The sequence below is a fragment of the Hemibagrus wyckioides genome, linkage group LG10 (genome assembly GCF_019097595.1).
Source record: "Hemibagrus wyckioides isolate EC202008001 linkage group LG10, SWU_Hwy_1.0, whole genome shotgun sequence".
Classification (NCBI taxonomy): domain Eukaryota; kingdom Metazoa; phylum Chordata; class Actinopteri; order Siluriformes; family Bagridae; genus Hemibagrus; species Hemibagrus wyckioides.
Window position 1 is genome coordinate 11,195,071 of NC_080719.1, and position 17,808 is coordinate 11,212,878.

Here is a 17,808-nt window from a genome sequence, read left to right on the forward strand (position 1 = left end):
TACACAATGGAAGTCGAGAACATCAACAGTTTAAAAGGGGGAAAAAACCCCTAATCCTGGCAGTGACAGACACAAACGATTTGGACGGGCGAATGTTTTTATTCCGTATTGATTTTCCGTAGTTGCTGCAGGAGAACACATCACAGGTGAAATATGGAGGTTTAAAAATAGAAGATTGCATCGAGTTGTGAAAAATAAAAAAAAAAACAACAGATGGTGAAAATGTTTGTTAAATGAGACTGTTGTGGCCTTCTGTCTGAGCTGAAACTTGCAGCGTCTGAGAGCAGGGAAGAGACTGACTTAAACACTACAATACCACAGAGCAACTTTCACTCTGGATGTTCCCTAGGTCCTTCTATAAATTTAGGCTCCTTGGAATTGTCCCTACTTTCCCCTTGTTAGCGTTTGTCAAGAGTTTCTGTTGGTGTTAGAGGATTAAACAAGTCTTTAAATGAGGAACCTTTTCTGATGCTAGCCCCTGTTTTCCATAGGTACAGAACTAAAAATTAAAGCTAAAGCTAAAACATTGTTCTGTTTATTTCTGTATTATTTCTCTAGTGCTTTATTAAGGGACATTAAAAGAACATAATTTGCATAGGAGTTAGCTAACAACTAATTAGCCAATAAGATATAAGATTAATGCAAAAAAACACCAATACGTAACCTTAATTTGAAGACACATTTATTCATCTTAAGATTCCTCACAGGAGTTATTTCATGTCTGTTAGCATTCAGTGCTAAGTATAATTACGATGCAAGTTATTTTTTTCTCTGTCATTTCCTGAGGTAAATGTTGACGTTGTGGATAGTTCTGTTTTGTTTCTACCCTCTGTGTGTCTTCACACTGTGTATATAGAAGATTTAATGGCTACATGCTTGCTAAATAGCTAGGATTATTTCTATTTAAGTAACTACTGTATATCTCCCAGTTGGCTAGCAATAATATTCTGAAATCTTTATTTACTTGAACTGAAAGTGTTTTGTTTGGTATTAAAGACACAAATTCTTTACACACATTTCTTCTGAACACATTTATATATATCTTAGTTTGCATTTTACACTCAATGCGCACACTTTACAGTCCCTTCTGGGCAATACACTCCCTCATATACAGAGGGAACACACACACACACTGTGGGGTTGAGAGACCGTTTGCGTCAGATTTTGTCATTCTTGTTGAGCCATAATTTGGTGTTTTACTTCATACAGCTCATCTCTGCTGACTCATGCTGTTATTAACACACACACACACACACATCATGGTTTTTACACTCTGGTTTTGTTTCTAGGTTGTGTAATTACAGACTTGCTAAGGCTTCATCCCCAAGCGGCTAATTTCTAATCAGCTGTTGTAAAACGTGTGTGAACACTCACAGACGTGCACACAGACACGCACACACACACACACACACACACACACAGACACGTACACACACACGGCTCAAATAAAATTTTCATAGTGTAGTTTTATTACTGTTTATATAATAACCTAAAATATTATAGAAGTTTATATAATAAAGTATGGAACAAAAATCTTATATCTATTACATCTGTTTATAAATTAATGAATGAATTGATTAATTAATTAAAAAATAAAATAAAATAAATAAATAAATAAATAAAGCTGCAAGTATACAATTGACTGTTGCATTATTTTACTATCATATTATATTGAATAATTGTTTATAAATAATTAGTAATGTTGAGCTTTATTTCAAGTTCCAATAACCTGGTGGCATATGTGTGCACACCCCTTACCTTATACTATGTTGAACCACTTTTTCCACCTTCTACAGGCTTTCTTTCGAGAGTCTACAATTTTAATGCACCTTGATTTGCCAATTTTATTCCATCCTCCTGGCAAACATGCTCCAGATCTTTTAAAGTGCACAGGGAATCTCCTGTGTGTCTTAAGTTTATTGGTGGGGTCATTGTGCTGCCCTGTTTTTTCTACTTGTTCATGAGGACCTCCACAGTTTCTGAGGTTCTGCTTATCATATGGTAGGACGCTTTAGATTTAGATACCAGATACAAGGAGTACAAATGTTGTCCAAACACGCTGCCTGGGTGGACAGAGAACGGATCACAAGGCGAGTGGACTTCACTGTGTGTTAAGTAAAGGTGTAATAATCAGTTGTAGTGTGTGTTAATTACTAAGAGATCAGGTGCAGGTCTGCATTCCTGTTCTCTGTGGTGTAAATAGGAGTTTGTGTAAACACTAAAGACTGCATGTGAACAAGTCGTAATTACAGACAGGATGGTCAGTGTGTTACCTTTTCATCATGGCGGAAGCGAGGACGCTCTGAGAGGATGGAGGATTGAGAAAATGAGGAATTTGGGAATTTAAAGGCAGGCATGTCAGGACTGGGAGCTCAGTGCATTAGTTAGGGGTTCAAGTCCCGCCTTCGCCTTCCGTGTGGAATTTGTATGTTGTCTTTGTGCTTCAGGGGTTTCCTTTGGGTCCAAAAAACAGCCGTTGTAAGATGATTGGAATAAGTGTGTGTGATTGTGCCCAGTGATGGGTTGGAACCTTGCAGAGTGTCCCTTGCTTTGTGTCCTGAATACCTTGGGAAAGACTCCAGGCTCCAGCTGACCCTATGTAGGATAAGTGCTACAAAAATGGATAGTATGGATAGTAGTAAAAAAAATATTTTGAGCAAACTGTAGTATTGTAATTGTATATATAGTGAAACTCAATACGATGCAGGTTTTAAAGGTGTCTTTGTACAGCCTCTTTAATATGCATAACTCATTTAGGATGCATGTTTTGCATTTTTTCTGTATTATCTGACACTTACTGACCTTTGATAATGATTAAGAAGAAGCTGATAAATGATATAAGGCTTGATTTTCTTGATGAGCAAAAACAGAGCGCTCACTGACTGGGCTCCTAATGTGCATTACTAAAATAATGATAAATATTAGATCATAGCATGTTTGATCTAATCATGTTAGATTATAAAATACATCAGATTATATAAGCAGGTGATGGGCTTGAAGACAGAGAGGAATGGAAAATAGGAATAATGCAGTGTCTATGATTTAGAAAGTTTTATGATTCATTACAGATGAAATCCTTTAGCTAAACAAACAAACAACTAACTAACTAAATAAATAAATAAATTGAGGGCTGCTCTCTTTCTTCCACTATTCTGGTGAAGATACTTAAGAGAAACAACGTGATGATGTCATCGAAGCCCGCTGGTTTACAACATATTTCAGGGACTGAAACACTCTTAGAATTTTCTCATTTTAAAACACAGATGTGAAAGTCATGCTGTAATTCAGGAAAGAAATTTCATTATGGCATGATTTCCCAAATTCGTATACAGATGGCAGACAAATACACAAACACACAAACACTGCAAAGCTTTACAACAGCTTAGTACTACTGAGAAATTAGTTTTGTTTTAATCATCTGTCATTTTCACCAAATGGCTAATTGATGCTAATTATTTACCATGGTTTTATTTGTCTGTCTCTGTGTTTGTTTCTCTTTCTGTTTCTACCTGTTTTTGTCTGTGTATCTATCTGAGTGTTTGTTTGTGTGTCTGTTGTTCTGTCAGTCTGTGGGTTTATCTGTCTGTCTGTGTGTCTGAGTATCTGTATGCCTATTTGTTGGTATGCCTGCCTGAAAATTTGTCTGTGTGTCTGTCTATATGTCTATGTGTCGAAGTATCTCTATGTCTATGTATCTGTCTGTCTGTGAAAGTATGTGTGTATAAATATCTGTCTGTCTGTCTGTGTGTCAGAGTATCTCTGTGTGTGCATATCTATATGTCTGTCTGTCTGTCAGAGTGTCTGTGTGTAGAAGTTTCTGTCTGTCTGTGTGTCTGTCCATCTGTGTCAGAGTATTTGTGTGTATGCATATCTGTATGTATGTATGTCTGTCTGTCTGTCTGTGTGTAGAAGTTTCTGTCTGTCTGTGTGTCTGTCCATCTGTGTCAGAGTATTTGTGTGTATGCATATCTGTATGTATGTATGTCTGTCTCTGTCTGTGTGTAGAAGTTTCTGTCTGTCTGTGTGCCTGTCCATCTGTGTGTCAGAGTATTTGTGTGTATAAGTATCTGTCTGTCTGTGTGTTAGAGAATCTGTGTGTATGAGTATCTCTCTGTCTGTCTGCCAGAGTACCTGTGTGTATGAGTATATGTCTGTATATCTGTCTGCCTGTGTGTCAGAGTATCTGTGTGTATGAGTATCTGTCTATGTGTCTCTCTCTTTGTGTTTATCTGCAATGATCTAATAACACAGTTACTGTGAAATTAGATTCATAATTACTGCCACTTCTTTACTTTCTACCCCTGTGTGTGTGTGTGTGAATTGCTATCAAATCTGAAAAAATAAGAAGTCTGTTTCATGTTGGCTAAATGTCACAAACCTTTGACCTGCGGTACAACACGACGGATTCCACTGAGGGAAGCTAATGAGACTCATTTTCACAAATTTACATCCAGTGTGGGTGTGTGTGTGTGTATGTGTGTGTGTGTGAGAGAGAGCTAGAGAGAGAGTGTGTGTATGTGTATGTGTTACTCTTTGAAGTAAAGCAGAAATAATGATAAACAAACAGAGCAGAGGTTGGTATGCAGCGGTTTTGCATGCTAGTACAAAGAACACAGGGAGGAGACGTTTAAATTCACACACACACACACACACACACACACACAGTCTTATATGCTGACAAGCTCTGGTTCTGACTCAATGTTAATGACAGGGCAAAGATACAAACCCAGGTGGTGCAGGACCTTTTCTCCCCTGTCTCTGTCTTTCTTTCTCTTTCACACACACACATGCACACGTACACACACATTCTCTCTCATACACTCATGATGAGAGCATTGGTGGGTTTTCCAGCCTTTGGCAAAACAGTAATTAACCTCAAACTGCACTTCCCGGACTCTCAGCCGTCTTCCTTGAGCTGATGAAAAGCTCAAATACAGTATTACTGGGGGTGTGTTCCAATCCACATTCCCAATACACTATACCAGCTATATAAACACCATCATGTCCACTGTGGATGTGTCCCAAATCCATAATGAAATGCTGAGTTGCCCATATAATGGACAAGTTGTATGGTTTGGGATTATATACAAAGTGGACTCCTTGTTTAGTATATAGACTACATATTATCTGTAAATGCTGCAGTGTAAAAGGAGTGATCCGGTGCTGCTGGGGTGTAATGATGGCAGATGGATGAAAGTGGGCGGAGTTACCTGAGGGCAGGTGAGAGCAGGAAACACGATGGTTGTTAGTCAATCTCAAAATGACACATAAAACACTAAAGAACAGTCTGTGTGTGTTTGTGTGTGTGTGTGTGTGTCTTTGTGTGTGTGTGTTGCCCTGCAAATAAAGTTAGTCAGCTGTGAGTCTCAATATCATGGAGGACCTGTGCAGGGATTCCACATGACTTTCTGAATAATCAGCAACATCCAGACCTATATTCCCGGCTCCTAATAATTCTAGTCATGAAATAAAATTTGTCTTTTTGTTTCTCAATTTAATTCGATTTAATTTGCTGCAGAGCATCTCTACCAGTCCACCTTATTTACAGACCAGTGAGCAGGAAGTCTATCACTGTATATGACCTCACACACCTCAATTGCAGTGAATCTACAGAAGAAAAAGTGAAGAAAGCAGTGAATGAACTCTAAAGCGGCTTAAATACTCGCTTGTAGTGAGAAGCAACAGATTTGTCCTGAAAACACATGAAATATGTTGCATTGAAGATTAAAGTCCTGATGACTAAACCAAACACTGAATAAACGTATGAGGTGAATGAATGAGTCGAGTGAGTCACGGCTACACATGCTGTCTCGCTTCACGTTACGCATAAGGCATGTTTATCAACACGCGTTTTCACCCACACGTGCTGATGAGCTGTTTTTGACAGAACAGAAACAATGATGAAACAATTAATCAGCCATTAACATCGCTGCTTTACTTCAAACTTTACGAGGACACAATTTACACTTACATGATAAAAGGAGAAGTTCACTTTCAGAACAAAAATCTACAAATCATTGACTCACCCCCTTGTCATCCAAGATGTTCATGTCTTTCTTTCTTCACTTGTAAAGAAATGATGTTTTTTGAGGAAAATATTTCAGGATTATTCTCCATATAAATAGAATATAAATAGAATATAATAATATATATATAGAATATAATAGAATATAAATCAGAAACTGGAACACAAAGTTGGCAAGACTTCACAATGAGCGAATAAAATCAGATGTTGCGTCTGGTTATTCAATTCAATTCAATTTTACTTTGTCTCAAAGCAACTTTACAGAAATATGAACATTTAGAATAGACTATACATCCTGACTACTCCACTATACAGTAGGAGAAATGCAGTAAGCCAAAGGTGAACTTCTAGTATGTCCACATTCTCAGTATTCATAAAACAGTAGGTGAGAAATATCCAGATGTCCTTCTGCTTCCACCAAGATTCTGCAGTATGAAAACAATGGACACTGCGCTATCCCATAAGGCAGTGGGACTTGTGTGGAAGAGCTGTCAGAATCTAAATCAAGCTCCTTTTAAATTTAAGTGCTATAGTTATTAAATGCTGTTCCTTGTGGCTAAATCGTACCTGAGAAACACCTGAGAAACTTTTTGAAGGTTTAAATAATACAAAAAATAAAATAAAATAAAATAAAATAAAATAAAATAAAATAAAATAAAATAAAATAAAATAAATAAATAAATAAATAAATAAATGAAATACGTTGTGGGTGATGTCTGGACTGTAGTTATACTATGCTTATATCACACACACACACTGTACAGTATGTACTGCATCAATGGTCAGTTAGTGAATACTATAAGGACTGCAGTAGGTACTGTGACTAAGTGGTTTTGGACACACGGGGAGAATCTAAACATTCAGTAACTGAGGACATCATGTGACCTGTAAGTGACCTTGTATTCTAATGATGAGGACCTCATGTGGGGTTGAACTGTCAGGAATGACTGGAGATAAGAAACAAATTTGTGAAGCCTTATTTATTTATTTATTATTTCCTTACATTATATTATCACCTGCTTAAGAAATCTCTGTTGTTAAGGTACAAGAAACTCGGTTTTATTCATCTGAGAGTTGCTGCATTTGAGGAATGTTCTTGTTTTTGTTACTGTCATTTAGATCAGCCGCAGTATGAACCTTCGAATGTTTTTATTGTGAGTAATGTTAAATGAAAGTGCTTCAGGTTCTGTGAAGTGTCACTGGAGAGGTCTTGTCTCATGAGGATTAGGCTCATCACCGTCACTCCACAGTGGTGTGTAGGGGGTAAAAGTGATGGGGGTGTAAGTAAGGGGTGTTAGTAAGGTCATCACTCATTATCGGCATGTTTGCAGTGGAAATGCAGCTGGACAGATTATATGTACAAAAGCGATGCCATTAAAGATGATGGATGTTTGCAAATATTTAACCGGAAGCAAATTCATATGGATGCGGACAGACGCTCATGTTACATCTGGGCCATTTATATAGGATTTTAGAACACACACACATACACACACACACTATGGTGTCATGACATCATTCTCACATTTTCTTATCCTTATCCATAACCTTTCTATCCTAAATGGACACTCATACAGTCATGTGTTGTGTCCCAAATGACATACTGTTGCCCTAGATTGAGTGTTAATGATGCATATTGAGTACACTCTTAACTTCACATACATATAATTTCCTACTTATCATGATAATTGGCTGCATCTCAAATCCCAAACCACCGTACTGCTCTGAATAGTGCACTATTTTGATAGTATGTGGTTTGAGATGCAGAAATTGAAAGATTGGAACACAGCCTCATAACATCAAGTTTTTTTTTTTCAAGCCCACCAATTCCCCATTTTGTCTTCACTGTGGGCTGTGTTCCAAACTGCACACTAATGCATTAAACAGTCTGTGAAAATGTGTATGCTACTTCACACGAGGTGATAATTAGCTTGCCTATTCATCGTTCTAGCAAAGCAATTACTAGCTACAACCAAACCTTTATTATTACTATGACTGTGGTTGTGTCCCAAACAGCTTTACTAGTGTACTGATGTATTCAGAAAAAAAAATCTTTAGGTGTTATACTGTACTTCTATTTTTATGCTTAAGGGTGCAATGGGTACAAACCAACCTTCCACACACTCACTTACTCACACACACACACACACACATGCACAGAGTCGTCTGGCAGTCTGGTGCAGGAGATGGAGAGTGACCCAAGGGTGTTTTGAGTCAGAGATAAACTCAACACCAACACCATGATGGATTACTGAGCACAGGGCAGCAGGAAACACTCTCACACACACACACACACACACACACACACAGATCAGTTCAGAAAAATTCAGGCATCCTCTTTTTAACCCTCATTACAGAAAGAAGACTAACATCCGGACATCTAGAGCTCTACACTCATGCTAGCAGGTGATGAGTATCACATGAGTATCATATGCTACTGTTGTCTTTTGTGGGTGTGGTCTGTTACCTTGAGTTAGCTACAATGTAAAGCCTGGACCTGCTATACAATTTATACACACTACTTTTATATATATGTATATATATATATATATATATATATATATATATATATATATATATATATATATATATATATGTGTATAGCTTCACTGGTCGTGATTTGCCGCTGCACTAATGTAGGCTGTTCTGGAAAATGAATCAACAATTTCAACAAATATTCAGACTCCCGAATTCAACAGCACCGTTAAGTAATTATGTTTCATTGCCTATTTTAAATGTAATTAGAAACCTATCATACACCGATCAGGCATAACATTATGAGCAGTGAGAGGTGAAGTGAATAACACTGATGATCTCCTCATCATGGTACCTGTTAGTGGGTGGGATATATTAGGCAGCAAGTGAACATTTTGTCCTCAAAGTTGATGTATTAGAAGCAGGAAAAATGGACATGCGTAAGGATTTGAGTGAGTTTGATGAAGGGCCAGATTGTGATGGCTAGACGACTGGATCAGAGCATCTCCAACACTGCAGCTCTTGTGGGGTGTTCCCGGTCTGCAGTGGTCAGTATCTATCAAAAGTGGTCCAAGGAAGGAACAGTGGTGAACCGGTGACAGGGTCATGGGCGGCCAAGGCTCATTGATGCATGTGGGGAGTGAAGGCTGGTCCGTGTGATCTGATCCAACAGACGAGCTACTGTTGCTCAAATTGCTGAAGAAGTTAATGCTGGTTCTGATAGAAAGCTGTCAGAATACACAGTGCATGATGGGTCAGGGCTGTTTTGGCAGCAAAAGGGGGACCAACACAATATTAGGCAGGTGGTCATAATGTTATGCCTGGTCAGTGTATGCAAAAAGTAATTTTGAAGAAGAATTACATCATCTATCGACATCATACTAAAATGTCAAAGAAAAGGTTTTCAAATCTGACAGCAAATTGATTTTAATTTGTTTGCAATTCTACATATTGATGTAATTGCTACAAACTTCTGATTTACAGATAATCACCTAAACCATTAGAGAAATCTAACCCAGCACTGAGCATTAAAAATGAAAAAAGAGAAAAAAAACAAAACAAAAAAAAGAGAAACAGTGATGTATTTTTCCACAAAAGGCCAGAACAGAAGCCCAGAACATATCTATTGTAACTAAACTATTGTATGAAAATCATTTCTACTGAAAATAAGAAGCAGAGAGAGAGAGAGGGAACACACCTGACCTCAGGAATGAGGAAGAATATATATTTATTTTCAGTGTAACTGATTTCAGTAACAGATCAGTTTTAGTAGTAAAGCAGGTTTGAGGTTCGAGTGGTTTCAGTAGTGAAGCGAGTATGTCGCATTGTGACATTTGAAGCATGTGCAGGTAGTGACATGTATAAGACACACACACCCACACACACACACACACACACACACACAGTGAGGTGGTGGTGATTTAGTGGAACTGGAATCTGGATGAGATGATGAGATAGAGAGAAAGAGGATAAGAGGATAAGATCAGAGCTACAGGAATATGAAACATCTCGTTCAGACCTCACACTCACACCAGTGTCATCACTTACACCCGCCTCACTCGCTCCCTGACTCACACACACACACATCCTCACCCTCATGCCCTGTTCATCCCCACTGTCTCATCTTTTATTCTCTCTAACTATAAACACGTGATATTTTGGTTTGAGAGTTAAAGCAAGTGCGTAAGTGATTTTTATCACCAAAACACACGACATATGAACGTTCCAGAGCATGATGATAAGCTGAAAATCTGTCTGGCGATTCAGCACTTAGAATCAAAGATGGCTTTTATGTTCCTCTCTGTGAAGCACACACAATAGCCATAATCAACGAGATTTTCAGTCCGTCTGAGTTACATACAAATCCGATATTGCTTATCTCTGGGAGTGATATTTGTTGTGGATAAAATTTTGAAAGAACTTGAGAGAGCTGTAAGCAAAACAGGAAAACAAAATAACAAATCTAAATACAACAACGACAATTCAGTCAAAACGCTAAAGGTATGTATCTTTTCTTATCGCTGACTGGAAGAGACATCTGTCACTCAAGGTATACAGGAAGAAATATAAAAAGTCGATTTGTGTGTGTATGAACACAGCTCTGCTCTTATAACATTCCTTACATTGTTTAATCTGGAATGGTTTTGTCTTTGATACAGTCCTGCATTCTTCAGGTGTGTTTTTAGACATCACAAACAAATCTTTATCCCATGATACGATATCAGCATACCCAAAATCACAGCATACGAATGTCCTTCCTTCCTCAAAGTAGCATTGAATGAATTCCATTTTCTCCTCACTTGCCAATGGAAATTTTTGTTATTTTCTTAGATTTAAATGGTTTAAAGTGAACAGAGAACTTCACACATGTACAAGAATAAAGTTTGATACACAATTTCCTACTTCTTGTATATCTTGAGTGACAGATGTCTCGTCCAATCAGCGGTAAGAATTCTATTCGCCATATATACTGTACCTACCTTTTCCAGTTTGTCTGAACTGTCGTTGTGTGTTCTGATTTGTTACTTTGTTTTCAAATGTATTATTTTGTTTTTGTGTTTTTTATTTTGTTTTTGTGTTTATTATTTTGTTTTTGTGTTTTTTATTTTGTTTTTGTGTTCATTTTGTTTTTGTGTTTATTATTTTGTTTTTGGATTTCTTATTTTGTTTTTGTGTGTTATTTTGTTTTCAAATTTGTTTTTTTTTGTTATTTTGTTTTTGGATTTGTTTTGTGTTTGTTTTTGTTATTTTGTTTTTAGATTTGTTTTTGTGTTTGTTTTTGTTATTTTGTTTTTGTATTTCTTATTTTGTTTGTGTGTGTGTTATTTAGTTTTTTTTTGTGTGTTTTATTTTATTTTTTTATTTGTTTTTTTGTTTGTGGATTTGTTTTTGTGTTTGTTTTTTGTTTTTGTGTTTGTTATTTTGTTTCCGGATTTCTTATTTTGTTTTGCACTTCTCTGCCACCATAGAAACACACTGAACGTACAAAAACACTGGTGTTATTTTATTTATTTGACAAATCTGAAGTCATAACATAAAAGTGTGATCAAATCTACATTTTACATGATTAAGTATCTCATAGCTTTATTAAATTCTGTGCACACGTTACTGTACTTAAGCATTATATAAAAAAATAAAATAAAATAAAGGAATAACAGAATGTGCTGGATCAAGTGCTATTTCATGTATTGCTGAATAATAAGTGTAGAAGCTATAAAGATAAACTACACAAATCGAAGTCACATTGATATCAGGCTAATTAATGTGATCATTAACACTAGGTCTATTCATGCAGTAATGTTTGTTGGCAACATACTAGACTTCTAGTTAGATTAAACTTTCCTCACCTCACCATCTTCTCATTCATATATTCATTATCATGTCTTTCAGTTTTTAATCTTATCTAGAATTTATGTTACATCATATTATTTTTTTTCCTTTTCATTCATCAGGTTTACAGGCAAGTGCTTGAAGGTGGTGATGTTAGACATTTGTGAAAAATCCAATCTCAAGAAAAATCTGGCTAACTTCAGAGGCACAAACTAAACATTGGTGATTTGAATAATCTAAATGTGGAGCTCAGAAAATCCATTTAAGCAGCTGTCTAGTTCCACTTTGAATAGAAGGAACTTTCCTTATGTAAAATATTAACATAACTTTTGGACTTTACTCGCCAACCCAGTCCACAGTGTACGCTGTAGTGCACAAAAGTCATGTTTAATACACAATGTGCAGTTATATAGCGAGAAGTGTGCAGAATCCTAATTCTCTCGGTGTTGGATATTATGTGCACTATACCTGCATTTCATCCCCTATGTAGTGCAAATGTAAAGAGAACAGGAAAACTTTTAAAATTCAGGAAGACTACACAGTAAAGTGAGGCTCATTTCTATGAAAAATTGAAGCTTCACTGATGTGTTATTTTACTGGTGTGAATCATTCACTGAGAGCTGAAAGGAAAAAAGTTTAATAGACAGTGAGTCGTTCCTGAGAGTTAAACGTCTCCTTTGTTATGAACGAGAGACGAGAACAGACAGGATGCATGTGCGTTTATCACCTCATCACATTCCTCCATGTTTGGATTGAACGAAGCAGGAAAACGCAGCTCTGTTTATTCTGTAATATGAATCTCTCTTTCCTCTGTCTGTGTGTGTGTGTGCTTATGCAGTTTAATATTCCTTCCTGAGTGAACGCATCCTGTTCTCACTCGTCTGTCGTTCAGTTTCAATCCATGTCTTCATACCTTGAACAAACATCAACAGAAAAGCTCAAAAACGAGCGAATGTGTGTATTTCCATTAGAGTCCGATATGGAGGGACAAGATGACATCATCAAATAGCAGTCTCCTTTTAAGTCCTGGGCTACGTCCCAAACCGCAAAATACCATTCCAACTGCTTAGAAAAAATACTGAAACAACATTTTTTTCAGGAATATGAGGTGCTTGAACTGGCCTTTGAATAATAATTTCAAACATTTGTATATTTTTAATATTCTGTTTGTTTCTATACATTTTTCATACATTATACGTTATACATTATATTTTATTCTATATTTAGTTTCATCGTTCATTACTTTCTCCTTACTCTTATGTTTTGTATTTATAAATTTTAACTTAGAATAATATAAAAATTATTAAACCATAATGCACAGTATATAATCTGCAGACTGCAATCTGGAGAGTGAAATGTATGTAGCTGTGACAGATTACAGTCATTTATTTTGATATTAATAGCATCATAAATTATAGATGTGGTGGTGTGTATGCTGTGTATTGACTAATAGGTACTGTAATCTTTATTTTTTTACACTTTTTTGGAGGTGAACACCACTATAATAACTCCCAATCCAGACTTATCTCATACAGCCGTCACGGATACAAAGACATTTAATTTAAGTAACAAAATAATAAAGCATTCAGGAAGCGGAGTGAGTCAATATTTCTACACCCCCTTAAATATCTTGAACTTCTGGCCTGTTAAATTTCCCCTCATATCTCTCAGTGCAATAAACTGGAAAAAGTCCAAGATTGGATCCAGCGATACTTCTTTCTTCCCTTCTGTTTCCTTCCGAGACTGAAAATTAACTAAAATGTAACAATAAATACAGTTCGGGTCAAAAGATTGAGTGCACTATTTTTTATTTAATGTGATCATACTGTAATATATTTACACAAGACAAATTACATTTCAACAAAATTCCCTCATCAGGGAGTGTGTGTATTTACCCATAATGCACCGTGGGTCATATGCAGCCGTTAAATCAATATATATTTGGAGCCGAGAAAGGGTTTTTCAACATGTCTAGATTTTTGAGCACAAACACTAGCCTCTAAACCTGGAAAAATCAGGGATAGAAAATACAGCCTGGAGAAGGAATTTCCGTCAAATGTAAATCAATGTATTATAACTAGCTAGTGACCATTTAAAAATAAAAAGACTAATACGATGATTAACTGTAAATTAAAATGATGAGGATTGAAATAAATCCGACAAGATCACTTGATCCAGATATCCTATCATTTAACATTTAGTTTTATTTTTACATCATGCTCCACTGCTACACGCACTCTTGATCACAACTTGAAGCCATGAGACACTAAATCGAGGTCATGAAATCGTAATGTCTGTCTGGGTTGTAGGTGTTTTTTCTCACATTTTCAATTCTCTCTTTTGAAGGATAAGCTGACTGAGTGCTCGTCGGCTGTGCTTACAGCTCTCTCTAAGTTCGTTCGTAATTTATTCACGATCTCTGAGATTAAGAACTCCTTCGGTGTTCTGTGTGGGGGAAAAAAAAAACCTTTTCGAGGTGTTTTCGAGTGTACTTATAGCACTTAAGTTCAAGGTGAGAATCGAGTTTAACTGAGGCACACCTCTGTTTTATACAAACTCTATCAATATACGCGTAACTCTTATACCTCTGAATAGTCATTATTCCTGTAGTTGCTTCTCAGGTCTGAATACTGATGTGTGTAATTTTAGTATTAAATCCTCACTGGACACTTAACTCTACTCTGAATATGGCCCTGTGTGAGTGTGGTGAGTTACCCATAATGCACTGTGTAACTTTTAATCTGAAAATAAGATGCAAATGTGTGTGAACTGGATGTTCAGATAGATTTGCATATCTCTTTACCTCTGAGAGTGAAAGTGTTGCTGGAACTTGCTGGAAAAAAAAAAGGTCCTCAGCGTTATTTAGTTTCCTGACGCACATGCAGCTGAAACCGATCCGCTCTCCTCGGCCCACTTTGACACCATGGCCGAGACGAACATCTCAGATTAAACACAAAAGCCAGTGTGCGAGCTGAAATCCGAGCTTGGAATAAAGCTCTATCCAGGGGATGGGAGGATCATGGACTTCGCTAGTGTTTTTATAAAGAACTGAGGTGAAAAATGCTAATAATGTGACATTTGGCAGGCGACCGATACTCTAACGTGCACTTCCTGCTCTCTTCCTCTGTGAATCAAGATAACGAAGGTTCTGTTCATCTTCACTATCAAGTGTCCGAGTGTTAAAATGGTGTGTGAGCCAGAACAGTTTATCACCACACACCTGCTGCACACACACACACACACACACACACACTCACATACTTCTGTAACAGCCTCCATCAGTGCTGCGCTGCTGTTTATAACTCTTCTTTAAATTCTTTCAGGAATAAAAAGTTAGCATAGCAACTACACTGTAACACAACAAACACTCACTGTATAAACACTGAGTGTGTGTTAGTTTATTTCAACTTTAGCTAAACATGTTTATTCCTGTTTACAAGTTGTATGAATTTTCAGAATGTTAAAATGACATAAAATTAAGCTTACATTACTATGAGGTTGCAGTATTTTAGCTTCATGTCATTTTAGCCTAAAACTAGCGTAAAGTTAGGCTAACACTGATATAAAATAAATGTGTTTCTAGCATAACTTTGACATGAGGTGGCTTGGTGTAACTGTCAGGTCAGTTTATGTTTAGCTTATCATTACTGTGAGGTTGTTAGTAGTGTAAACCTAGCATGATGTTGGTGTAAAATTACCATGAGATTATGCTAGTATTAGCTGTGGGTCCATTATTGTTTAGCTTAACATTAGCATGATGCTGGGCTAGTGTTGGTGTGATATTGATTTAAACTTAAAAGTGTATATTAGCATGAATTTTTCATGTTAGTTAAGTTAAATGCCATTGTTAGTTTAATATGTTAGTGTGAGTATGTAGTCAAACGCAGTTTGAGCTTTGCATAGCTTTAACATGAAGTTTCTGTTAGTTTAGGCTAATATTAGGCTAACATAAGATGTGTGTGTCGGTTTGGTCTAACATTTAGCACTGTGATAGACGAACATCAGTTTAGATCTGCTTCAGCTTAATAATTTTGGTGTGAAAATGATCTTAAGATGTTACTTGACAGATTAAATATCTCTGTTAGCTACTTTATTATTGTTAATTCTCTGCATGAGCTGTGCTTGAGCAGTAGATACAGTCTTTATACAGAAGTAACATCACTTGAACATTAACACTAGCTGCAGTATTTAATAGAAAGTACTGTATTTAAACCAAGTATAGTTTCTATACAGTAGAAAGTTCAGTATTCAGTTCACTATTACAATAAATAGTGTTTGAACAATAGATACACTACTTATACATTAAGTAAAATATTTACAGAATAGATAAAATACCTGAGCAGAATATCACACATTTCAGAAGTAGATAAAGTATGTAAACAGTAAATGCACAGTTTGAACAGTCAATTCAATATTTGAGAAATATAGTGATTGAACTGTAGATATAGCATTTCTACTGAATTTATATGTAATGTCCAGCATTTAATTAGTGGACACAGTGCTTAGAAAGTAAAATACTCTATCTTATGTTCAGTAACTATACTGTGCAAATACTGTGTCTATTGTTTAAAAGTTGTTTATTGTTTATTTATGTTTAAATACTGTTTATTATTTAAATCTAAGTACCATATGTGTAAATAATAAAAGTATTTAAATATAAATAATAAACGGTATTTAAATGTAAATAATAGTAGTGTTTTAAGCTTAGATGCAATATTCAAATGTAAGGAGTAGTATTCCGACAGTGTTTTAAGTTTAGATGCAGTATTTGAATGTAAGGAGTAGTATTCTGACAGTGTTTTAAGTTTAGATGCAGTATTTGAATGTAAGGAGTAGTATTCTGACAGTGTTTTAAGTTTAGATGCAGTATTTGAATGTAAGGAGTAGTATTCTGACAGTGTTTTAAGTTTAGTTTCAGTATTTGAATGTAAGGAGTAGTATTCTGACAGTGTTTTAAGTTTAGTTTCAGTATTTGAATGTAAGGAGTAGTATTCTGACAGTGTTTTAAGTTTAGTTTCAGTATTTGAATGTAAGGAGTAGTATTCTGACAGTGTTTTAAGTTAAGATGCAGTATTTGAATGTAAGGAGTAGTATTCTGACAGTGTTTTAAGTTAAGATGCAGTATTTGAATGTAAGGAGTAGTATTCTGACAGTGTTTTAAGTTTAGTTTCAGTATTTGAATGTAAGGAGTAGTATTCTGACAGTGTTTTAAGTTTAGTTTCAGTATTTGAATGTAAGGAGTAGTATTCTGACAGTGTTTTAAGTTAAGATGCAGTATTTGAATGTAAGGAGTAGTATTCAGACAGTGTTTTAAGTTTAGTTTCAGTATTTGAATGTAAGGAGTAGTATTCTGACAGTGTTTTAAGTTTAGTTTCAGTATTTGAATGTAAGGAGTAGTATTCTGACAGTGTTTTAAGTTTAGACGCAGTATTTGAATGTAAGGAGTAGTATTCAGACAGTGTTTTAAGTTTAGTTTCAGTATTTGAATGTAAGGAGTAGTATTCTGACAGTGTTTTAAGTTAAGATGCAGTATTTGAATGTAAGGAGTAGTATTCTGACAGTGTTTTAAGTTTAGACGCAGTATTTGAATGTAAGGAGTAGTATTCTGACAGTGTTTTAAGTTTAGTTTCAGTATTTGAATGTAAGGAGTAGTATTCTGACAGTGTTTTAAGTTAAGATGCAGTATTTGAATGTAAGGAGTAGTATTCAGACAGTGTTTTAAGTTTAGTTTCAGTATTTGAATGTAAGGAGTAGTATTCTGACAGTGTTTTAAGTTTAGTTTCAGTATTTGAATGTAAGGAGTAGTATTCTGACAGTGTTTTAAGTTTAGATGCAGTATTTGAATGTAAGGAGTAGTATTCAGACAGTGTTTTAAGTTTAGATGCAGTATTTGAATGTAAGGAGTAGTATTCAGACAGTGTTTTAAGTTTAGACGCAGTATTTGAACAGTGTATTCTGACTAATCGTCGTCACTCAGT